Here is a 25807-nt window from a genome sequence, read left to right on the forward strand (position 1 = left end):
AACCGTATGTATCACAGAATATGTAGTAGTGTTTGTATATATTCATGGATATGTTTGTATTTTTTATTTGCATACATACATATCCCAAAGCATATATTTGCACAAAACTCAAGATATACACAATATACAAATTCAATAAATATTTCCAAAAATAGAAACAAAAAAACATATTTAATACTATGAGCAACATCATTCATCTTGGTTAAATACTTCTAAACAAAAGCTCACCATACTTAATAAGTTATACAAATAAACTACTATTCTATAATTGAAGAATGTTTTGCAAGAAATCAACTACGGCCAGTAGTGACAAGGAAGGAGAAGGAAAGGGGGAAAACAAGGACATTGTCAAGTTTTACTCCGATGTTGATCCTCAATTCTACCCTGAGTTCAACCAGGGCATACAATTAATACTCTGCAACAAATCCTCAAGATTACTCTCCGTCTTTTGTGAGCAGCACACACGAATGTTTACTCAGGTTTGGAATATAATTCAATCTATATAGAAATGGAAGTTCACTAATAAGGAATTAAATAATAATGACAACTCCAAAGGAAAAGAAAATGCATTATTCAGATATCCAATTCTAAAAATTAAAAAAAAAGCCAGTTGCAAATTCATACGATTTACATCACTTTGCATACCTAGTTAGAATTGAGTAGTATGTAAGGAAAAAAGAGCACGTGGAGAAGCTGAGAATGAGAAATATGGTAAATCTGAATTAAGACCCTCGTTATATCAGCTGCCGATTATATGATTTTGGGGCGAGAAAATGAATTACTGCCATAAGGAGGAGAACCTTCTACATTTAAAATATAACTATGCGGAGAAAATAATGTGATTATATTTTAATTCAAGTATATTTATTTTATCATGTATTTTTATAACAATTTACACCGAAGATAGGCGAGAATGCTTATTTCAGAGAGAAAACGTTACAGCACAATGACCTCTCAAATAATGAAGAAAAAAGAAGGAAGAACACATGCAACAGCCGTTTTTCCTTCTCCATTTTTGGAGGTACTTTTTCACTAAAAATTACTCAATAGGGAGGTTCGTTTTTCAACTTTTTTTCAAATAAATTTCGATTATAGCTAGTGCAAAAAAAGTTATGATTTATTATGGAAATTACCCATACTAAACTACATTGTCCTGCAATGTTATGTATCAATCAAATTATTAAAAAAGACAAAAGTACTTTACTTATATATTTTTTTAGCCTATAAAAAATGTTTTTTTTATTATCCTATGAACAAAAAAGTAGAAAAAAGTTCTGAAAATTTTGATGTTCCGGGTATAGCGTGGATTGTTTTTTAACATTTTTTGTAAGGAAAGGTCAAATAATTTTCTTATCTCATTTTCTCTTTTTCCTTTATAAGGTAGCCTTAGAAAAAAAAATTATTAATATTTTTTATAGGTTAGCATAATGTCTATCATAGTACGGAGTAGTACATTAAAATCTGAACACTTTGAATTTTAAACTTCATTAAGAAATAATTTATTAATTAACAATAGAATTTGAACAAAATACTACTATAAATAGATATGTATCTGAGCGTTCTTAATTATTAATCTAGCCGTCCTTAGCAGCAATGATGGCTTCCAGGCGGCGGAAAAAGTCCTGGCGCCCGCATTGGTTGTAGTCCTCTGTCATAACGTCCCGGTGCTGACTGAAAGTGGCCTTGAGGGCCTTTGGATTTGAATGACGTACACTTCAGAGTCATTCCATGTCAAATCTACCATGGCATGTATGCTGACCCTCTCTGATTTGAGTGTTTTGGCACACAACATTAGATTTATGAGTAAGTTAAGATTGCCAAATTTCAGGACACAATTCTGATTCGTTCATGGCTATAAATACTCGTCCCATTGCCTTTTTATACCTTAATTTTCCACGTCACTTTAAGATTTTATTAACGGACGCTACTTTTTCTGATATATTTTTGATCCAAAAAAGCACACCTTTTGAAACTTGGTACCATACTATTTTGAAGTGTAAGTATTGCAAAAATGAAATAGAAAGAGTTCAGGTTTCAATGACCTCCCCGTAAATCGAAACAAAATAAGGAGGAATACAGTATTGCAATTTCTATTGACGAAATAAAAAACTTTTGTCCCGTTTCAAACTTTGAACAAGATGTGATACCTAAAAATAATATTATGAAAGCATTAAATTTTGCATATTACAACTTGCTCCGTATTGCTGATACATTTATAATTAGAGATGTGGAAATTGCCCACATCCTTGTGCAATTTCTTCCTTGGACTACTCTATCCATCCGGGGATATATTAATTAAATGTGCAAAACCAGAATGAATTTCATTAAATGTAGCTTTAAATTAATAATAAAAATGTGGTTCTACTCCTTTCAGTTTCTTCATTATCAGCCTTTAAAGATTTTCCTAATTGATCAGGACCACCCTGTATACTTACAAATATTTTGACAGTTTATAATTTACAAAATAGGGATGAATAATTAATAATATCATTTTTTTAATTAATACTAATTGTAATTTAGCTAATATTCGCATCCCTGAATAATCCGAATAAATCTTACCAATATAAAAGAATGTGCGTGTAATGTTTGATGTAGCGATGAAACGATGAATTTGTACTAGGAAATTTTGATACTTGGATTTATTATTCAAAAATAGTCATATTTTAATTGAATGTCTTTTTTGACATTCAATTGCGTGTTTCATGTATACTTTTTGTCAAAAAATATTGAAAAATACATTTTGGAAAATCTTCAAGGCCGATGATGCAGGGTATAGAACATATTTAGATTAATAAAAAAGATTTTTGAGCTTTTAACATTGTAAAGCAGAGAGAAAAATACGGAAACATATCAAATTTAAAAAAATGTATTTTAGAATAGGTTCTAGACTATAAATGGCACACTCTTAATCAGTGATTGTTGTAGGTAAGTAAAAATAAGACAAGATGAAAAATAGTTACAAGACTTTTAGTAGTCTTGTAAATTATATCAAAATGGGATGTAAAATCAAATTCAAATATGGTGAGTTTGGAAGCCAAATGTCCGTCGAGATGAAGTCGTCAAAATGATCTTGAAGCAATTTGAAACTCATCCTGCATTACTGTTCCCTCAAAATCACTTTTAGCGGCCTCAAGTTCCCTTTTAACTTAGTGAACAAACATCTCACTGAGTCCCAGAGTTTGAGCAATTTTCATGTTGTTGTTCCCGGTGACGGTTTACGAATATTTGGAATAACAGATCCGTCAATTTATTTCATTTTTTTTTTCAACTGGTGCAGCCTTGAACATGCTATGTATTAAAAAACCCTAAGTGTCTGTGTTTTCCCAAGAGAGCGTACCAAAATGGCGGCAGAGATAGCTGGTGTACCCTTTATTTGTATTTATAATATATACAAATACTATAAGAAATCTACTTAGAAATTGAGACAAGGAGGGGGGAGGGCTCTGTGCTTATAATTAGTAGTAATCATAGTTATTTATAGATTTTTCTACGAAAAATTGCTGCATAAAAACATTTAAACATATTTATTCAGAAAATTATTACTTTTATCTTTGAGCATAGCTTAAGTGAATGTTTAGCTATGCTAATGCATTTTAAAATATCTATATACCTACATAGTTATCTACATAAGAATATATTTCTATAATATATAAGTATATTACACGAACAATAATTGATTTCCATTGTTTTGTAGAAAAGTAAATTATATATTCTTTTTATTTATGTAGCACTTCAAATCTCATTTTGCAAAAAAAGACAAAAAGAAGAGAAAAAGCCCATACAATTTAATTTTTCAAGTACTCCTCCACTCTTCCTACCTCCAACAAAGGATGTCTAGTGTGAGGTTCACTTTAAGTGACAAATGTGATGTATTTCATACCCATATTTTCATCTTTTGGATTACTTGGACCTCACTATCAATAGATACTGTATATTTATATACAGTACATAACTAGATTTCATCTTGTGAGAGGGTCCAGCTTCAAAAATTATGAACACTGTTATATACTGGGTGGTCCATTGAAATCTAAACACTTACTAATTCAATAATTAATTCATATTTCAATATATCAAGGCATAAACTATTAGTTACAAAGCAAAAGAAATCTGAGCTCTTTAGCTTACGTACAAGTCGAGGAAATGACACTTGAACGTGATCGAGGAATTACCCTTCGTACACTCCAAGGAGTGAGAGATCTCAAGGACAACCTTGTACACTGTAAGCAAGTCCAAAACGTTGAGAAGTAGAAAGGCTTCGTCAAAAAGGCTAAACTGGACCTGGAGAAACAGGTCAGGACAATCCCCTTGAGTCCAAGAGGATCATGCAAGAGATTTCAGGTTTACACACCAACTGTACAAAGAGTTATAAAAAAGTGATTGTATTTTTAATGGGTTCTTATATTTTTTTGTTATTTGCTCCTATTTTGCTTTTGTAATATGTTTGTAATTGTGTTCACAATTCTGTAGGTTGAAGGATTTTGATCTTTAATATGTGTATAATGATTAGGTAAAGGTATTATTAGGTTTTTCTTTGGAGATGGATATTATAGGGGGTATCATAAGAGTAAAAAAGTGGGATACGTCATTCCTCATTGGTTTATCCTCTCCACTTTCACCTCTTTGTGTTACATTGAGTAGGCATGCAAAAGTAGATATTTAACTGAAATAATAGTTTCTTTCCATTATTCTTTTAAATAACTTACTCATAGACTAATAGTTCTCAAGAATATATATAAACTTTTTAAGAACACAATTATTTTTCCCAATAAATTCGTACAAAAGCATTTATAGTACATATTGAATCTTTGTTTTAAATTTTCTAGGTGTTTTCTTGATTCCAGAGTTGATAAAATATATCCATGGCTTTGATTATATCCCTAAAGTTTAGTCGTAGCTACAGAAACCAGTCTCAATGCTCTTTCTACGGACTGGGAATGACAAGGAAAATTATGAAAGTGTAAACAAGGTTCCTTTTCAGTTTTATTAAGATCTTCAACGTGCCAATATTGCAAAATGGGGGATACAGAAATTTTTGTTTTTGACCAATCAATCATATTGAAAAAATGGTAGGACTGAAAGTTTATTAAATTGTCTCTGTGGGGCGTATGTCATTTTTGACGTTAAAACTTTTTGTAATTCATATTTTCTTACTTTAGAATCCCTATCAGCCAAACCATTTATTAATATATGTTTAGGATTAGCAAAAAAAAAAAAACCATTTATTCATTGTCGGGAGACTGAAGCTTTTCCAAACAGAAGTGACCAGTTCCACTATTTCATTGTATGTATCAGATCTCAACCATTTCCCTGGACGACTCTCATTAATACTTTGCTTCAATTTTAACAAACACTTAAACACATGTTTGGAGGACGGAAGAATGACCGGATGCAGTTCTATGGGTTTCCCAAAAATTAAATGATCTGTTAAATTTCTTGTAAGCATGATTTGGATGATTTGATGACAGAGTACTTAAATCAACACAACGTTCACAAAGAGTATACTTATCCCCAAATGTGCATCCAACATAATAATTACCAGAAGTAGTGAAAAGACAAAGGATAAATTAATATTGCGTACTACCGACATTTTCAAGTAAATTGTACGCTTGATTTATTTATAACAATGAAGTGAGGAACAATATTAAAACCGAAGGAGGGGATGGGGGGGGGGCGGAAAATTGTATTTGTTTGCAAGAGTTCCTTTTATTAATATGCAACTTTTGAGAAAAGAGGAATTACGTATGTCACTTTTTTAACTCATATGATATCCCTAAGGGATAATTATAAACTAAAATGTTTATTTATGTGATCTTTTTACTTGAACCTTCCTCCTGCATTTATTTCTTATGTAACTTGTGCATAAAAAATGAAAATCTCAATAAAAAAATGAAAAAAAAGGGATGGAAAAAGACTGGTGAGGGTAAAGAGGTCACCTTTGACACCAGCAGTAAAAAAAACATCTCTTCCTTTCAAAACTCTCTTAAATTAGTCTTTTGAGTTCTTTTGAACTTTTTTCGACAATTTTGGACCTCCTACGGCCCTTATGTCAGCACCCTCGACTACACCTTTTGGGTGTATGGCAAGAGGAATGTCTACAGTGTCTGTCATCCGAGGCCCTCAAAGCCACTGTCAGCCTGAAATGGGATCCCTTAATAGAGGACTACTTCCAGAGTTGGTGCCAGGCCTTCCACTGCCATCTTGAAGCATTCATTATCGTTAAGGGTGGCTACATGAACAATTAAGTCAACTCAGACAAACATCAATATGAATTATTAAGTTTGTTTTAATTATATTCTTAGTTAATAAATTATATCTTGTTGAATTTTGAAGTTCAAAATGTTTAGATTTTAATGAATCACTCGGTAATTACTTATAGAAATAGGTTTATTTGATATGCATACTAACAGAGAGTACCCAGGCTGTAGAACTGAATAGAGTGGAGTAGAAACAAAGAATGAAGTTAGAGAAAAAGGTGTAGAGAAGAAAAATGGGAAAAAAAGAAGAAGGAGACAAATATAGAAAGAAAGATGGAAAATAAAGCTTTATTTTTGTATAAAAAAGACTCTTAATAGCTGTTGAAATATTGGGAATTATATGGGCTACAAAAGTTGCCTCTTATTCAAACTGAACACCCCTAAAAAAGTATGTCAATTTATCAATGGAGAAGGTACAATTTTCAAAAGGGGATTGACCTAATTATTCCTAATACATATACTATTTAAGGTAACAGCTATTCCCTGGCTTGCTGAGAGGGCAATTGAAAAAGAAGAGTGTAAAGTATGTTATTTCCTAGGATTGATATACCCCTAATCAAATGACCTAAATCTCTTGTAAGAGAAGGATTATCTCTGCTCTAAAGAATACTGCCCAATGTCTATAAAAAAGTTATAAATGACCTTTCATGATAGCCAGAGACTGGGTGGCAAGCTATTATTATCTCATATCTGGTCTATGCATTGGCTACGCTTGGAATATATTTTATAAATGATCACTTGGTGGAATTATCTCCATCTTTAGCGGTAGCTTTGGAAAGGAACATTGTCATTTTCATCCACCTCCACCAATGATCTGATGCGGTAGAACTGTAAAAAGAAGTTTTATTTTAAAAACCTGTTGAACTCAATGTTCAACCGTGGGGAAAAAAATTGGCACAAAAGGTCAAAAACCCATAATCGAACATCATATTGATCCGGATCTAGTACGTGAGTCCTAGATCTAACCTCGTTTAAAGCAAGCATCTCAGGTTTCATGGGATCCATTGATTTCCCTTTAATAATATTATCACTCTTACCTCTGAAAATTATTCAATCAAATTAACCTAAGATAAGGAGTCCAGTCCTTGACAATAAGAAGATTCAGCAATATTCTTCTAAATTGAATCAGACCCCATAAATACAGTTCCATCTTCAATATAACACTCGCTAATAGGATCTACAATGCCTCCATACTTCTGAAATTAAGTAATAATGTATTCTGTTTAACATCGTAATATAGAAAATGAATAGGATTTATGCATAGACAATTGGATTTCCATCCTTATCTTTTCTTTGGACATTAAGACCTCTAATAGAGCTTTTTAACCTGAAGGGACAATCATTCTTATTGATAATAAATTAGAACTTCAAAATATGCAATGCTAACTCCATCATCCAATTATTTATTCAGATCAATAACTAATATATTTTTCAAGCAAGGGCAAACATGAACTCTTTCAATAATACGCCTATCTTACTTTAGCTTGATATTCCTTTCATCCTGTTCTCCTCCTTGACAGGCACTAGAAACCACCATAGACGATATACCAAAGTATTCAACATGTCATTGCATGCCCTACTTTAGGTCAGCTTCCATGTCCCTCTTGATGTCCTTGGAGTCGACCTTGGGTATGCAACCACTTCCATTTTTTTTTACAAGACTGTCGCTTGAATCAACTTACTTTGTGATCCTATAAATCAACGACCTTGCGATACCAAGCAGCCTGAACATTTGCTGATGGTCTCCATCCCGCGTCGGTTAAAGCACGTTTGTCTATCTTGCTGTCGGTTTAATGTCGCAATCTTTGTTTTGCTTGTAAACAAGGATTAAGGTGTTAGCTTACGTCTCAATTTTAGTTTTATAATCACACAAAATAGTACTTTATGGACTAATAAAATTATCTGCAATTATTTAGTAATACCCGGTATGTAGATTCAACTCCTAGTATTAAAATTTATTTTAAAGGAAGTACCTACAAAGTCGTTATACATGACTTTTTCCCTAATATTCTCCTTTGATTTTGAAAGAAAAAAATAGATTTATTAATAAACTAATCACGTAGGATACCAGTCAAAATTCGTCCATTAATATTTACATTCATATACTAAAAATGAATAATGAGACGGATGAACGTACGTGTGTAAAGAAAAAAAGAGGTTTTTATGGTCAAGTTTAATTTTGTTTACATGTACATATTAAATACGAGCATATGGAGGAAAAGTGAAAGCTTCCATTCCAATTTAAAATAATATTACTTTCATTTTTTTCCCCAAATTATAATATATTCATTTCTACAAAAAAAAAAAAAAAAAAAAGTCAACATACATATAATTAAATAAACAACAAAAAACCCATTGTCCCGGCATATGTTCATATTTAAATTAATAAATAAAGTACATACATTATACCTTGAGGTAGAAATTTATTTTTATAGATATATCTACCAGGTGTGCCTGAATTAGAGTCCGAATCAAATTAAAAATATTCACAGATTAAGGTTTTAATTGAAATTAAAGATATAATGGATCTTAGACCCGGATTTGAATTACGATAAAAGGAATATTGGATTATCAAAAAAGATTGAGATGGGATACCCGATCCGGCTTCAGGTATTAGAACCTTTATGGATCTTAAAAAGCCTCTAGTATTGCTTAATTAAGATAGGACGGTCCTTGGATTCAGATCCAAAGTACTCTGGTACCATGCGGGTTACTTTTATTACCCGCGATCTGAGCAGGCTTCGGATACTCGAACTATTACAGATCTTAAAAAAGACATGAAGTATTTTTTGGATCTTAAAAAGCCTACAGTATTGCTTCATAAAGATAAGAAGGGTCTTGGATCTGGATCCATATTTAATGTAGCATATCTATTTATCAATTTGTGCACAGAGCGACATCTACATAATCTATTACCAACCGTCTTTCATGAGCAACTATTATTACTTTATACTTAGACATTCTAATCTCAGGAATTAAGTAATAATAATAACAGATTTAGAAAATAAAAAATCATGTCCAGATTGTAACTACATAAACTCGCTCCTCCTTTCTATGACATATTTTATGCATCTCTACTTATAACTAGTGATAAAAATCGAGTGTATTTTGGGCATGTTAAAAACAAAACAAAAATTAACATGGTAACCCTGACAATTTGAAGAATGATTTGAAAGAGACCAGCTTAGATTAGCTGTGACAATGGAAGAAGGAGAGAAGGAAATAAACAAGGCCATCGGCAAAAAATACTCCAATGTCGATCATCCAATCTACTCGGAGTCCAACAAGGACTTACAATTAGAACTCCGCAACAAATCTGCAAGGTAATTTTCCATCTCTTATGAGCAGAAACAAATGTTTAATCAAGTTTTGAATATAATTGAATTTAGTGGAAAAGGAAGTTAACAGCTCAGGAGTACCATATTAATGACAACAGCTGAGGGAAAGACAATTCATTCTTCAGATTACCAATTCCATAAAAATGTGTTATCTAAAAAATAACCACGATTTACATCACTTTTTATAACTAATTCTTAGTTATACATATTGACTACTTGCGTGTATGTCCGGTGTATTACTCGGAGTTACTTGTTTAACTATAACAAATAAAAAGTCCCCCCCCCCTATGTTACCCACATTCATTGTTCTCTTGACATTTTACTTGAATACTTGTACTCAAGTTTTAAAGAAAATTAAAAAGATATTTCATATATATATTAAATATTCAACATTGCAAACACAGATACTAAAGTACTTCTTTTTAAACAATATTTTAAGTACTTCCGTCTTGAGTTAAGATAAACAAGCCCTTTTCACTATCAACTAAACAGCCAACAGCCAACACTTCACTGACAGTGATTTTTTATTCTCAAGTTGTTCTTTCTTGAATATTATCTTCCTTTATTCATTTTTTAATATGACGCATTGAGAATAACACACGTTCGCAACTACATCTTTATTTTTTATATCAAGTGGTCAGGCAGTTCAAAAATATTAAGGGCACACTCCAAAATGAGTCCTTCATACACAGAGAGACATACATTGGTTTTAATAATATATATGTATTTTGTAGTGAAGGGACGGTTAATCTGAATCGGAGACTCAGGTGTTCTTTCTGGAATCGGGATGGGCATCCAACATCCGATTCTTATTTATATCTTTTCTATGTTATAAAAAAATAGCTAATAGTCTAATTAACATTTAAATTTATAAAATAATTAAAAAACCCATATTCATATAAGATATAGTTATATTATTCACATACGTTAGCTTTTTTCCCTGAATTTTTATGTACGTACAATTGAGTTTCCCTGTTGTTGTTTTTTCTCCCACCACACCTCAAAAGAGGAGAATGGAAGAGAAAGAAATTTGAAAACAAAAACAAAGGGAAGAACGCTCTCTTCACTATGCAATTACTCGTACCAAATATAATTCCTACTAACACAATCACAATTTGCATCATACATGAATCCAATAATAGAAATACATAATGTTTAAAAAGAAAAAAAAGCATTAACAATTCCGATCACCACATTTCCATACCATTAAAGGAATTCAAAGTCTGGCAATATTTCAATTAATTTAAACTCGTTGAGAGCCAACTCTGTTATATTTGGTGAAGGGCTCCTAGTTTTACTAATTTTTGATGAATAGTTACTAAATTTAAATTTTTTCAAAGTTGGTGTCTCGAGAACTCTTCAAGGTGATGGAACTCTATTCCTACGAAAACCAGACTTGGACGAAAAGAAGATAAGTTTGAATTCTCTGGAATATATAAACCTGTACATCGATCCGAAATTACAGAATATATCAGGGCAATGACAGTAGGGAAAAAAATGTATATACAGTATGTTCAAAAATTAATGGTGGGTTTTTTTTTTTTTAAATCATGAAATAAACTAAACAACTGATTTTTTTTTTGACGAAAAACTTTATTTACTTCCCAATTTAATGACCTTTAAGCTAAAAACATTTGAAATGAGTTTTGGCATCCCTTCATACAGATTATTCAAAGTATCCGGAGAAATTTTTCCCCAAGCTTTTGTCAGATTTTTTAAAATTCATCCTCTGAAGTTGATGGCCCATTTTCGTTGAAATAAATCAGGACTGTTGGCAAGCCTTGTGCCCTTGCCCCAGAAAGTATTTTGTGCCTTTTTGGAGTGGTGAGCGGTGGCACCATACTCCTGGAAAATGGCTCTTTATGTGTCCTACAACATTTTCCTCTTCAAAGGAGGTACAGTTTCTTCAGTACGACTTGCTGAGGATCTCCGTTACGTAGTACTCGGCCGTCACACTTTGGTTTCGTGGAATCAGGTGAAGATATGACACTGCCTGGTGGCTGATTACGACCCAACCCTGAATTTTCAAAGAAAATTTCACAGTTGGAGTGGGTTACACACCTCCCTTATCTCTTGCCCCAACCCGATTTGTTTGGGGATTTGGTGTATCAAATAGCTAAAATGGACGTTCATCACTGAAGGGGATACATTTCTAGGCATCTGCAGTCTGCTTACGACAGAATTGAAGCCAGACCTTCCTTTGGTTTTCTGAAAGTTTGGGGTGCAGACGAGGTTTGTATGGCAAAGCATTCAAAGAGTGCCTCAGGTTGTTTTGGATATTGGATAACCCTTTGAAGTCAATGTTGCTGCAAGTTTCCTTGTGAATTGGCTCTTTGTTGACAAAGATTTTGAAATCACCAGTTTGGGAACTTGCTATTTTTTTTTTTCCTTCCTCGACTAATCAGATTTGCAAGGGTTTGTCCATCCTTCCTTTTCTTACGCCAATTATCAATGGTCCTGAGAGGAATGCGTAACCTTTTGAGCAACGTCGTCTCTCTGGCTTGATCCACCCTCTACCATGCCAACAGTTTTAGCCCTGGTCTCCAAAGTGTCTCAAAATTGCATATATTATATCATATAATGTAAATTCGATTGCATCTCCTCAGAAAGCCCGTAAAATATTGGATCATTGAAGGCTGATTGGTTTCCCAAACATTGTTGAACTAATAGACACACGTCTGGTTAGTTCTGATTCGCTTTCTAAACTCATCCCGTTAACACATGCTGCCTTTGGATCAAATGCTTGTTCAATTCGCTCTCCCCTTCGAGAAGAGAGATATTGAATCATTTACCTCATATTTCGTACGATCAGACGAACAGGCAAACTTTGTGATAGTGGACGTTGAACTCTTTGCTCTTAAACCCAGATTTAATGCAATCTATGGACCAAATAAGGGTATGGACGATTACTTCTCGAACATCATCAATCACGACCACTCAAGCTTTTAAACTATAATAGTGGGGGACTTAAACGTTACCAGAAATTATTTGCATGACTCGGTCGGTTATTCAGACTCTATAAATAAGAAAAATAAAACAGACCTGGAAAAAGTTATTTCTACTTACGTTCTCGTAGACGCCGATCTAGTTCTACGACCAGGAAACCCATCAATCGCATTTAAAGGAATGACCAAAGAGTGTCAACTGTTCGAAAGTAGATTGGACTACATATTAATGCTGGTTTGAGCCGATGTGTGCGAACTCATGGTGAAAAATGATTCGTCTTCTCTATTTCGTTTTTCGAATTTTCTGAAGACTTCAGGCAAACAAATTGTGATGTACCACTCAGAATTGACCGTCCTACGATGCTCAAGTGGACAGTCGCCACATGACCAGTTTTGCCAAAGAAACAGGTGACCATTTGCTTCAAAGTGTTTCTTCCAAGAACAACGTTTATTGGATTTGGGAGAGTTATTCTCTACTATCAAAAATGATAATATATTCTGGAAAAACAATACTTTGTTATGGATTTCTCTAATGAAAAAGGTGATTCCACTTCTCTTTCAAGATGAACCTCAAACTTTAACTCAAGGATCAACAATAGAGGAGAATCCTTCTATCACACAGGAATAACCTACAGAGGTCAACTTTTGCAATCAAAAACAGAATATCGCCCTCAGTCATTTTTGCTTGCCTCAAGATTGGCGATGAGGAAGCTGGAAATACCAAATGAACATGGTCTGTTCTTTCCATTTTACATTGACCTTGAGTATCTTCCCTACAAATCAATTCAGAACGAAATTAATACGGATTTTAAGACTGTCCTCTCAAAGACGATACTAAAAAGAAGAATCCAATGCCTTGGAGAAGAGGGAAACAAACATTTGTTAGACTACTAGTACACCATAATGAAAAACCCTATACCAACTCGAGTCAAAAATGGCTCAGATACAGACTTGCTACCTCTAGCGTTTATACAAAGAAATCCAAAAAGGACAAAGAAGATAGAACATGTTCCTTTTGTGGCAGAGAGCGGCAGACATCGCAACATATATTTTATGAGTGTGATAGTAAATCACCATTCAGAAGCAAAATCGAGGAAATTATCTTAAAGGAGTTTGTTCTAACTCCAACGGCAGACTGGATGTTTGCTATATCACCTGGAGGTCTCCACTCCTTAAAAGCGGACTTCATTATCACCAAAGTCATCTCCATGATGTACGAAGCAAGATGCAAATGTCAACCCCCTATCCACAAGTATGGTCGATGTCATCACGAGGGACATTGACCTTCATTGCGGGCTGTAGAAGATTAGTTTTATGTGTTTATATAGACATACACAAACCATTATAATATAAACAGGTTGCGTGAGCTAAATTTATAGAATTATTCCAAGGGGAAGAAATTTTTAATATATTGTGTTTTGTCTCCCCTCGTTGCATTTCTTTTATGACTTCTTTTATTATAAGTTTTATTTTATGAAATTTTGTGAACATATTTTTTTTTTTAGCAGTTATTATAGAAATAAAGTTATTATTATCTTGACGTATATGTATACAAAAATAGACTACAATTGTATAAAAAAAAGGGCTACACCACTGAAACGTGCTGCAGAGATAGTAGCCTGGAGCCTGCATATCACATTTGACGCGAACGGAGTCTCTCGTTGGTTAATTTGAAGCCGTAAAGAAGCTTATTTGGATCAGGTTTTCTGCGTATTTTTTCCCCCCTACACCCTTCTCAACGTTCTATATGATGCCACTCAGAGTCCCGTAGTCCTGGAATATGTGATAGGTTGTCTTAAATTGATTGCAATCCACACAGAGCGTCATAAAATGTATCCCAGTAAAGAAGATACCGACGATATCCGATATTTCAGATACATCGTCGTTGGATTGAGGACTGTAGCCCAAATTGGCTTGAGATATTGATCTATCTTCAATGTTGCCTTAGCAAACTTGACTCTGAAATCGTCTTAGCCAAGTTGATTCCACCTTTCTATCGGAGATTTTATATGGACTCCCCTGCCTCATAATTGGTTCGAATGTGAATTATTCTATTTGATTTTGGACCATAATTATGAGGGGGTGAGTAGTATTTAAAACATGGTCTAAACCGTCTTCATATTTGCAGGTATTTTTATTTGGAGAAGCTCACTCTCATGGAGCAGGGTGACTCTTCCTACCTCGAGGCAATACATCTTCCTCGTTTCTTTTGGTATCCTTCGAATCTCTCACCATGGTGAACATTTAATTTCTTTTTCCCCCGAGTGCATTATTCTTTGCCAAGGTAATATATGAGAAGTACCCCTATTTTGCCATAATAGCAATAAATGCTTCATTGTTTCCCAATATCGATCATACCATGTCCGCCTAGACAATTTGGAGTGAATAATCGATCCAACCGTGTCTTGTAAACGAATAAGTTCCCTCGTTTTCTGCCTCCATATTTTACTATTGTTTCGTTATAGGCTGTGCATCTCAGGATATGGTTCACTCTTGGAATGATACATAACATGGTGAATGGTGAGTCCATGTTTTCTTATTTCTTGAATTGAGTAATCTATATTTTCTTTGACTTTTTTGTATTTTCAATACTTCTATCTTTAAATGAAATTGGATTTCCCATCAGAATATAAAATCAATTAAAAACTTAATTATTGAACTTTTTTTTTATAACAACTGTTGATTTTTGAACTATTTGTCGAAAAAAATAATATTTGGGAACAGTTATGTTTTTTAGATTTTTTTTGGTAAAAAAATAATTTTTTGTTAATAGGTAGGTATTTTTGAAATTTTTTAAATATCATAATATATATTTAATATTTAAAAAAAATTCTACCCCTCCCCGAAAAAAATACAGAGTGCGACAGGAAAATTTTCTAGGATCCAGAAGCAAAATCAAAACTTAATAACTTAAAAAAAACTTTTAGTAATCAATTTTGGCAAGAATTATTCAATATGGCCACCTCCATCCTCTTTCACAATCTCCAAATGAGGTTGGAACTTGGCGCAGTTTGTCACAATATAATTGGTCAGATATTGGCCCACTGCTTCTTGATGCTTGCCTTGAGCTCCAGCAAATTTATCTGTGATGTCTTACCAACCCTGCTCTCTAAGATTCTCCACACACTGAAGTCGAGGGGATTGAGATCAGAACTGGAAGAGGGTCAGAAGGTATTGTTCAAGAAGTCAGCAAAGTTCTCCTTGCAGAAGCTTTATGTCTTCAAGGACATATGGCTAGGAGTATCGCTTTGGGTTCGCAAATAGTTGTTCGTGGGATAGTTAGCCTTCAGCCAGGTCAAGATTTTCCCCCTCAGCACCTTATAGGAGGCCTCACCCCGATTTTATCATGGGGCTACAAGAAGGGATCCATTTTATTTCCACCAGAGGCCACAATCCCCAAGGGCATTCTTTGGGCCGGAGGTTTTTTCCTGAAGGTGCCTTGGACATCTTCAGATGATATTGCTATAAATTTGTCATTTCTACGGTTCGCAATTGGGTCGATTGTGAAGATCTTCTTGTGTGAGAAGATCTTCACAGTCGACAGATGACTCTTTAAGTAATTAAGAGCATTTTCCATTTCTCAAGCATTGAGGCATTCATCCTATCGGTGAAGAGATGTCTTCGAGTCTTGAAATAGCTCGTTAGGCCGAGGTCATCGTGAACTAGTCAGCCAAGGGGTGCATTGATGCTGTTGGATCTTCCTTGATCTTGGCTGACAGGGACTCGAGAAATATTTCATCACGCTTCAAACAATTTTCTCTACTTCCTGCCTTCTTTTTTACTCCTTTCCCATTCTCCTTGTCCACCCTGATGTTCCAGACTGTCCTCACAGTCATACCAACAATATCTTAAATTATTTTTGGATCAACATCCGTGTCGAGAAGTTGCAACATCCTTTGCCTTTTTATTCCTCTTCACTAATTTTTCGACCGATTTTTATCAAATCAAAACAATGCGCAAAAAAAACAACCTATGTATAGGAACATTGCTTGAGATATCACCTGAAACCTTAATTAGCGCAAAAAGTTAATTTTAATGACGCGAAAAATACCTTTCGGATTGAATCAGGTGTGTGATCTCCTCATCGATGCGGTCAACAATTTTAAAAACATTTATAATTGTTTTCAGAGAAAGGATAATTTGATATGTCCAAATATTTACCTTTCTTGATCACCACCTCTATGCAGAATAGTATTTTACATATATAACAGTTATTGACAATACTCTAATGGAAAATTCGACTGAAAGGAAAATCAAACAAATAAAACGGTTTTATCAGTTACAATCAAAATCAAAGGAATGGCCTGTTGTTACCAGGCAATAGTTAGCATGGCACATGCATCAACTCAAGATATATTCATCTAAAATGGTTCTAGTCATTACAAAAAAAATAATAATAATAAGTGAATTCTTAATCGTCTAATTAATAAAGAATTATATTCTCGATTTCACAGTGAGACGGAACAAATAGAAGGATAAAAAAGCATTATTCTACCCACCCCATCCTATATTTTCCTTGGGACAATGGCCTCAAAAACAATTAAGGATATACTGGAAATGATAAAATCTTATAGGTTGGACTGTGGTACATAAATTGTTAGGGGGCACTGATGAAGACTTAGACTTTAATGGGGGTCCGAAAACAGTATTGGGGAACCATTTTACTTCTCATGAATAAAAGTAGTTCCGATATCAAATGGCTACATCCTCACTCTATAATAATAAATCAGTAGATAGAAATAGATTCTACACTTTCTATTCCCTGACAATTGAAAATTCAGAGCATCTCTTCTACCTAGATCAATATCAAAGATAGACAGTTTTGATGAGAATGGGATAATGGATAAATATATTTAAAGAAGTAGATAGTTGAAATTTGTGTAGTTGCTTTTTTCAGATAGAGATCCTATGAACATTTTTATTAGTTGAAGTATTATTAGATGATTTAAGTATTGCTTTTGTAATGTGTATTTTACGCGAATAAATTTAGGTAAAAAAATTACACCTTTAGCAGACAATAAAAGGGACGTTATGAAGACCACCTTGTACAAATATTGATCAAGTAGTTTGTATTTTGTCAATGCTTGTTATGTTTTTTATGGGGGAAAAAAATCCCAAAGTTGCACATTGAAAAAATAAATAGATTTTAGTACAACGCAAATTTCATATAATATGGCTTTATTTGGTTCCAAAAAATAACATTATGCGGGGACAAGTCTTTGATACCATCATATTTAGACACCTCATATGTCTCCCCCACAAATCATTTTTTGCATACAAACATAATAAATATGTACATAATATACTGATATGAATCACAATCAATGCAGAAAAGCTTTTAAGAGTTGATTGCTCTTTTTTTTATATGGAAAAACATCTGTGGAAAGAATGAATACAATTCATGTTATGTATAAAATTTTGCAAATTATAAACTGTAGCAATGACGTACTTTTCCTTTAAAAAGATACTTAATAGAAGTGTATAAAATGTGACGTCATATGTTAGGGTGTTCAAAATAGGGAAGAATAACCTTTAGTACTACAAAAAAAGTTGGTGCTATCCCAAGGAGTATTCATAACGCAATTGTCAAATCCAATACAAAATAATAAATTATGTTATAAAATTTTTAGATTTTGAACAGGCTTGAATAAATTATAAAATATAAAATTCCTGGAAATTGAATAAGTATGATATTGTGTACGATAAAGGAGTTTTCTAACTACATAGACATATAAAAAGGTAATTAAAAATTCGAAATTAGGAGAGGAGTAAGACAGTGCCACATTCTTGAGAGTAGGAAATAAGTTCGGAGAGAAATGTATTACTTTTTGAATTCAATATAAGTTATTAATTAACATAGGGTTTTGTGAATAATGATCTTGAAAATGATCAAATTGTAATATAAATTAATTTTAAAAAAATTGTTCAGAATAGCCAACCTATGCCCTGATTACATGGGCAGGGATAGCCCAGACAAAATTGAGGTTTTAAGCAAGACTATTGACAACCTCACTTAGAAGCAACACATCATCACCAGGTGCCAGAAACCCCTCAGTCTCATGATCTGGGTTGGTTTTATCTCCGACAGGAAGAAGAAACCCCTCATTTTCATTGTGAAGAGTGTGAAGATCAACCAACACGTATACAAGGCCATAAAGGATAGACAAGATCCTTCAGGACACATATTACATCTTCAGCAAATAAGGAATACACTATCATACTTCAAAAAGTATGCAGATAAGGCGACCATATTAACATAAACGTAGGAGTCAATAGGGCGTGAATACTCAACTTTCAATACACACCCTTGTTTTAGTATTCTAAGAATACATGTGCCCCCCTCCACTGAGGAAGGAGATATAAAAAATAATACGAATTAAATTAAAAATAAACTCAAGAGGAGTACAAAACTTTATCAGAAAATAGGACTCAAAGTAACTGCATGGAATGTGAACATATTACCAAAAATAGAACATCTTCTTCAATCCGTTTTATTAACAAACTAATTGAAAGAAAAAATTGAGAATATTTGTGCTCCAAATCCTATGTAACGAAAGAAACCCGTATTTATCCAATAGAAAGACTGGTTTAATCACTGGTTGTGGTAGTTGAATTGTGCAACATGGAAACGCAGTGGTTGTCTTGGAACTTTTCCTGGTTCCAGCGACTATAAACGAGCCAGGATTTCTGAGGAAGGATGATAAAAAGTATATTAAGAAAAATAAAGAATATCCGCTAGGGGAAACAATATATTGTATAGGTACAACAGAGACATTGGTGTCTTTATCCGAGAGCCTTACTTGAAGGAGTTGTCCTCATTATAGAGTTCATTCCTGATATGGACACTTCCGCATCAAGGTAATAGTGAAACAGTAAATTTTACTGGTTACGTTTTTGGGTTTTCATTTCGAGAATTTTATCAGAACATGCCTCATCTTTGTTGTAAGACAGATAAAAAAGTAAAAACGAGCATGTTTTCACTTACCCTTTCTGTATTGCACCAGTGGCTCACAAGGTGCGACTGATCGGGAGATAAATCGAGAAAAACTAGAGTCACAACCCCGCAGTTCTCTTTGTCTCCAAATGTATCAAGGAAAATCTGTAGATCTATCTAAGACATTGAAAAATCAGGCTATAAATTAGTCTTGAGAAAGCCGTTTACCAACTCGAGGGAGTTATAGTTAAGTTATTGTCTTGCAACGCTACAATCCTCACAAACAAATTTAGAGAAAATTAGGCTGATAAATTATGTTCATTCTGTAAGGAGCACATCGAATATTCCTTCCATTTGTTATATGAGCAAGCAGAGTTTTCTAAAGAAAATTGTGAAGAAAAAATAAAAAAAGAATATGGTATAGAAGCTCAGGAGTGAGATTGGCTTGTGGCCATGCTTTCCACAACTCTGGTCCACCTAAAATCAGACTTTATGATAACAAAAAATTGTGCAAAATATATTTCAACCTAACAACAGGTTCAGTTATGAGAACGTTTAAGCTCTATGTCTTTATAAATAGATAATATAAAATTTTACAGTCGCATTAAATCGTATATTATGATTTTTTTTTTTGACCGAGTCATAATAATAATAAAAAACAAAATAGCACTCACAAACAGTGATTAATTAGCAAATATATTTTAGTAGTTTGATATTGTAAATTTAATTGTTTGATCAATAAAAATAAATCAATCAAAGGTTGTATGTTTGTTTATTTATCCGATCTAGTCAACTTTCAATATAATTTTTAATATCTAAAAGTGGGTTTACTGGAGGTATTGCCTACCCAGGAGAATAAGTACAACGAAAAAGAAGAATAAATGCGCTCAAATGCTTGTATAAGCACATCAGCAATTATGTAAATCCCGTGTGTTTTTTAGCTGGCCATTAATTACTAATTGGTAGTATAAAGAAGGATTTTTTTTGTTTTCTATAGCAGTTGCCAATATTATTTAATTCCTGAGTAGTGAACATCCTTTCCTGAATAGATTCAATTATGTTCAAAACCTGTTTTAATGTGCGTGTGTACTCATAAAAGACGGAGCGTAAACCCGAGTTGGGCAAGTGAATTCAACTTTACTTAACTTGATTAAGTTAATTAGTTAGAGCTAAATTTATTTTTTAACTTTCTCATTTGAAAAACTAAAAAAACTTTCTTGAAAGAACCGTTAATTCTCTGATAATTTAGTTAAACACTGTGTCGACACTAGTTGTTTTATTAAACTTTGTAACTAGGTCATTGCACACCAAATTGTTTTAATATTATCTCTATATTTTTATAATTTTATATATAGTTAAAAATTACATAAAAACTCAAAAATTTAAAATTTTAGCTTTCTTTGACCTCCATTTAATTAGTTAATTTATCATACATTGCTGAGATTGTTGTTGGGAGTTTGAATCTGTATTTTTTTCACTATCGTTCAATTGGGAGTAGAGAAAATCCCAGCCAGATGTACCGACAAAATCCTCTTTATTATGAAGCATGGATAAATCTCTCAAGCTCAACTTGGGGTTAATTTATTTCACAAGGACCCCATTCCATCTTCTGACGGAGGGTAGGAAAGGCAGGAGGCACAAGAGGTGAGTAAACAAAAGAAAAGGTATGAGGGGTTTACCACACCAAATATTCGGCCCAAACAATGGTCCTCTGCGTTTTGGCCTCTGATGGAAAGAAGATGTATCCATTCTTTTTCAAGGTTGGAGAGAAAATCGAACAAGAGCCTCCTATAACGTAGTCGGAAACAACAACTTGCCATGGCTGAATACCAACTACCCGAAGGGTAACAATGTGTGGACTCGGATCGGCTCCCCCTCTTACACGTCTGCAAAGTCTTCCAAGAAAGTCATATTTTTTACAATCCTAGTTCTAGAGAGAAATTTTAAACCCTTTTCTCAATTACTTTGAGAGGAACACATGTTTGATTGGTTGGATATAAGGTATGAGTATAAGTTACACTGCTTCACTTAAGATTCATACTCAAGAATAATTAGGTATTATTCTAAAGAAATGTTTTCCTGACTTTTAATCCGAATAAATTGTTTATTGACAGCATGATAAAATTGATTAGAAAAACTCTTTACAACGATGTACATTGTGAATATATTTATAGCCTTCCTAATTTCCTTAATCATTATCTATTGAATTCATCTTTTTTCCTCATTTTTATTATAAAGAATGATTGCTTTTCATCAATGTGATTATGGATCTACTTATATATTATTATGTACGTAAATGTGAAGGATTGTAAATCTTAAGCTTTTTGGGTATATAAAAAAAATAAGAAATCGAAAATGAACAAGGTAATCCTCACAATTTGATGAATGTTTAAGAGTTTGAATCGTTGGCCGCTAAGGGGGGCTACATTAATTGTTAATAGAACTCAGACGCACATCTATTTAAAATACTAATTTTGTTGAAATTATATTGTTAATTATATATTGTTGAAGTTTAAAATTCAAAGTATTCATATTTTAATGGAGCACACGATAAGGAATGAAGAAACAGGAATGGAACTACCAAATTAAAAGTATATATTTGTTGTTATATCAATGTACATATAAAAAAGAAAAAAAAAAATATTGTATAAAAACTTTCGAAAAGGAAATGAAAGCAACGTTTTTAAGTTAATCACTCTTTTAATAAGAATGTTATAAAAAGTGAAATTGAAACCTTTTACGATAAAAATACAAGCAATGAAAATTTACATAAATTGTACTTGGATCACATTTATGTTTTAGTATTGAGAACGCGAGTTTTTAGATACGATTTGAACTATGTATTAAGTTCAGATTTTGTATGGTATTGTACGTATAGTACTCCTCTTTGGGTATAAGATAATTTTCAGACTGTAAAATGTGCAAATTTATCAAACAATTTTTGCTTCAATTATCCTTCAAAGCTGCGTGATGTAGTTTTGTGCCATTTTGAAATGTAATTATGAACAGTGGATTATTTCAGAATAAAATGCACGGTAATTTAAAAAATCGTAATTGCATTTTGTTAAAAAGAATTAATTTCGAAAAAAAGATATTAATTTCACGTTTGAAAATACAAACAAAGATCTGAAAAAAAAAAAGAGATTTAAAAATATTTTTTGTAGAAACTTTAATTTGTCATCTATTTATTGCCGCTCAAACTTTTTTGTTAAATTTTCTTGAAACTCTGAAGTAAATGCATGAAGGAAGATTAAGCAGTTGTCAAAAAATTTTGAACGATTTCAACAGAATAAATTATGCTTTTACAAAAATACTACCTGTAGTAAAAATAAATCTATACAATGAAAATTTAATTGATTTTTTTTTTTATTAATGTATATCTCTTTTTGGGAATCAAATCAGTGCTTACATTATGGTCGGACTAGACGATAGCCCAAAACAAAATAATCCATCAGATTGAGTTCCAGAGTGCTGGAGAACCCTATTTCCTGTGCCAGCAAGTTAAGCAAACTTTCTGAGACATGACAAGATGCAAACTGCTGAGTTTTCATGGCAGACCCAAAGCCGGTCTTGTAAGATATTTGTAACCTCCTGATTTGAAATCTTCTCGGGACAAAAATCATAGTCAGGAGTAACGACGTTCTTCTTCTGTAAAATAAATATTTTTTAAGTCTGGAGCAGCTGTTGCTATGATGCCCAAAACTTCACTAAAGATTTTTAATACAGCAACGTGTCTACTAGTTTAAAAAAACCATCATATAGCTGCATCATAACAAAATTGTCGGCTCACACAAGCGCAGATTTGATCTTTTGACGGTTGCATCAAAGTTATACCTATTGGCAAACTAATGACACGTGATCCTTTATTTTCTCATTTACTTGGCTACGACATGTATACATTGTTGTCCGCTAGAAGGTGCCGTGAATTACTCTATCGCTAATTATGTAACCTCTATGATGTCATCCAAGGAAATTCGGCGAATGGAAGAAAAAATTGTATACGTCGCCTTTCAAATAACAAATTAATGTCATTTGTGAAATCTCAAAAGCAACATCTTGCACGGCATTGGATTATTTCGTTGCCAAGAAAAACTGCTCAATCTAAAATGCGCTTTTCGCCAGTCTGTTTTATAGCTAAAAGGGTTGTATGGTTAAATCTGCATTTTTTTATTTATTTTGGAGGTAATTAATTAATTAAAAAGAAAACATGAATAATATTATTTTTTGACGTATCCTCCTTCAATGACGATGGACTTTTGCCATTGCCGAATCCACCTGTCCGTAACCTTTCTGAAGGCAATTTCCGATATAAGGCTTGTGACCCCCTACAAAGTGAATTTTACCTATGTCATAGTCCCAAATGATTTTCTAGTGAGATTTTTTGGCTCGAGGGAACAAGAAGATGTCAGGTGGTGACAATCGGGAGAGTAAGGGGGTTAGGATATGGTCTTGATCCCACATGAATCTAATGAACTTATAGTTTGCTTGGAAGTGTGAGGACGGGCATTATCCATGTAAAGGATCCAATTTCTAACCTTCAGTCCTGGACTTTTTTCCCAAAATGATGTAAAAACGTCTTTATAAAATGGATAAAGTAATCCGAGTCAACAGTTTGGCCTTTTGGCACATAATGAGTGTATATCAAGTCATAGAAATCAAATAATGGAATTAATGACATAAGCTTTAATGGGGGCTTAATCTCCTTTAGGTATCTATTTATTTTATTTTAATTTTGGTTTGGGTGTGATGAAGTATACCCAAGACTCTTCAGTTGTCACAATTGATTTTATATAGCCTGGATGGATTTGACAAGTGCTCAAAAATCCCTTTGCACATTCCACCCTTCTCATTTTGTAATCCTCTGTGAGAATTCGAGGTAGCCATCTTGCAGAACGTTTTGAGAGTCCAATATCTTTGATGAGGATTTGGTTGACGGTCCACAATGAAAGGTCATACTCCAAGTAAAGGTCCCTGACTGTGACACGTCGATCCATCTCCACAGCTAGACGTACTGACTCAATCATTTATGGTGTCCTTTTTTTTGGATCCACCACTGATATCCAATGGGTCCTCTCCTGCTCAAACTTTGGCAATAATCGTATATTTTTGGGAATCTGAGATAGCAGAGACTTCAAGTTAGTCATTGACCGACTTTTGCATTTCGGAAAACATTTTATTTTCACGAGCTAGGTCGGAAACTAAATCATAAACTCTCGACATTATCATTATTTGGGAGGGTGTAAGCTAAGAAGCCATTTTGATTGTCAGTTTATCAAGTAACGCTGCCTTTGATTCTGTTTATTTATATCAAAATAATAAAGCGGTATGTACGAAATTTTCATCTGTTTTTCAAATTTATACAATATCTTTAAAAATGAAGGAGCTGTAAAGACATTTACATATTCAACCACACAGCCCTCGTATTTATTATATTAATATCCTTTACAGATCATATTTTTGTTACGGGGAGAACAGTACAACTAGGAAGTAGGAATCATTTCTTTTTGTCTCGGGAAAACTCACTTTGCTTTTTAACTGGTTCAAAGTTCATCTGAAGTATATTTTATAGTGATATACATAACTCAGAAGAAAGTAATATTTTATAAATGTTTTTATTTTCGTAAATAAATAAACTATGGTTCAGTGATTAATTATATTAATCTTTAGTAGAAAAGGATTAATTACTTTATGTGCTGGTTCTAATGGTGAAAATATAATTTATTTGATATTAATTAAATTACATAAATTAATGGAAAGTATTATATTAATCGGTGCATTAGATAGTCGTCAAGATTTAAGAATATATCATTGAAATGTTATATTTAATAGAAATTGTTGATAAGATTTGTAGACCTAGGATTTTTGAGCAATTTTTGGGGCCAAAATGAGCAAAAAAAATAGCACTAAAATTTTGAAAAATGAGTACTCAAAGTATCAAAATTGAGTAATTTGTAATTAAAGAGAAATACATTTTTTTAAGGATGTCTTATATTAATGAGTCGAGTTTTATATTTATTCATAAATTTTGCTAAATTATATCAAGATTTTAAAAAGATTTTCTTCCAATAATTTTCGCCATCGATCAGTATTTATATTTTTAAGCATACTAAAAGATATCAACATTAGTAGTTTGAAATTGGCAAGATCTTCAGGATGCTAGTTAAATGGATGCCTCTCATCATAACCCTCACAGATTATACGTCTAACCTTTTCATTAATGGAATTTTAATCTGGTGCAAATGTATTTCTCCTTTGTTGCAACATTCAAAGGGGATTATTCATGAGTCAATTTTGCGCCAAATTCCCCCTTTCTCTAATTTGCTTTTGTCGGAATCT

The sequence above is a fragment of the Lepeophtheirus salmonis genome, chromosome 8 (genome assembly GCF_016086655.4).
Source record: "Lepeophtheirus salmonis chromosome 8, UVic_Lsal_1.4, whole genome shotgun sequence".
Classification (NCBI taxonomy): Eukaryota; Metazoa; Arthropoda; class Copepoda; order Siphonostomatoida; family Caligidae; genus Lepeophtheirus; species Lepeophtheirus salmonis.